This window comes from Ursus americanus, chromosome 8 (assembly GCF_024610735.1).
Source record: "Ursus americanus isolate L20-20 chromosome 8, mUrsAme1.1.p, whole genome shotgun sequence".
Lineage (NCBI taxonomy): Eukaryota > Metazoa > Chordata > Mammalia > Carnivora > Ursidae > Ursus > Ursus americanus.
Window position 1 is genome coordinate 29,111,126 of NC_142134.1, and position 1,740 is coordinate 29,112,865.

The window sequence follows — 1,740 nt, forward strand, 5'->3', positions numbered from 1 at the left end:
TCGGGCTCCTCCTCTGGGAGCCTGCTTCTTCCCCTCACACTCCCCTGCTTCTGTTCCCTCTCTCGCTGGTTGGCTGCCACATAAATAAATAAATAAAATCTTTAAAGAAGAAGCCCACATCCCTAAGATCCCTATAAAACAAGGGGCACGGCCTGGGACCCAGTCAATAATTTGGGCTCTGGACAACCCCGCAACCTCTCCTCATCAGAATGACAAGAAGGAGAAGCCCCCTCCCAAGCAAAGGAAAGACAGTGAGTTTGTGGCATCTGCCACAGAAATAATGGATATGGATGTAACCGAAGTATCAGAAATGGAATTCAGAGTAACGATGGTCAAAATGATGAGAATTGAAAAAACTATTAACGAAAAGGTTACTGAGAATATAGAATCCCTAAGGACAGAAATGAGAGCGAATCTGACAGAAATTAAAAATTCTATGAGCCAAATGCAGACAAAACTAGAGGCTCTGACGGCCAGGGTCACAGAAGCAGAGGAATGGGTTAGTGAATTGGAGGATGGGTTAATAGAGGAAAAAACCAAAATAGAAGCTGCTCTTAAAAAAATCCAAGCCCACAAATGTAGGTTACGGGAGATTACTGACTCAATGAAACGATCCAATGTTAGAATCATCGGCATCCCCGAGGGGGTGGAGAAAAACGGAGGTCTAGAAGAGATATTTGAACAAATTGTAGCTGAAAACTTCCCTAATCTAGCGAGGGAAACAAACATTTGTGTCCAAGAGGCAGAGAGGACCCCTCCCAAGCTCAACCACGACAAACCTACGCCACGTCACGTCATAGTGCATTTCGCAAATATTAGATCCAAGGATACAGTATTGAAAGCGCCAGGGCAAAGAAATTTCTCACGTACCAAGGCAAAGGCATCAGAATTACGTCAGACCTGTCTACACAGACCTGGAATGAGAGAAAGGGTTGGGGGAGCATATTTAAAGCTCTTTCAGAGAAAAACATGCAGCCAAGAATCCTTTATCCACCAAGGCTGTCATTCAGAATTGATGGAGAAATAAAGACATTTCAGAATCGCCAGTCACTAACCAATTTCGTAACCACGAAACCAGCCCTACAGGAGATATTACGGGGGGTTCTATAAAAGTAAAAAGGCCCCAAGAGTGATACAGAACAGAAAGTCACAGCCAATACAAACAAAGACTTTACTGGCAACATGGCATCATTAAAATCATATCTCTCAATAATCATTCTCAATGTAAATGGTTTAAACGCTCCCATAAAGCGCCACAGGGTTGCAGATTGGATAAAAAGAAATAACCCATCCATTTGCTGTCTACAAGAGACTCATTTCGAACCCAAAGATGCATTCAGACTGAGAGTAAGGGGATGGAGTACCATCTTTCACGCAAATGGACCTCAAAAGAAAGCTGGGGTAGCAATTCTCATATCAGATAAATTGGATTTTAAACTACAGACTATAGTTAGAGACGCGGAAGGGCACTATATTATTCTTAAAGGAAGTAGTCAACAAGTGGATATGACAATTATAAATATATATGCACCCAACAGGGGAGAAGCAAGATACACAAGCCAACTCTTAACCACAATAAAGAGACATATAAATAAAAATACATTAATAGTAGGGGACCTCAACACTCCACTATCAGAAATAGACAGAACACCCTGGCAAAAACTAAGCAAAGAATCAAAGGCTTTGAATGCCATACTCGACCAGTTGGACCTCATAGATATATATAGAACACTACACCCC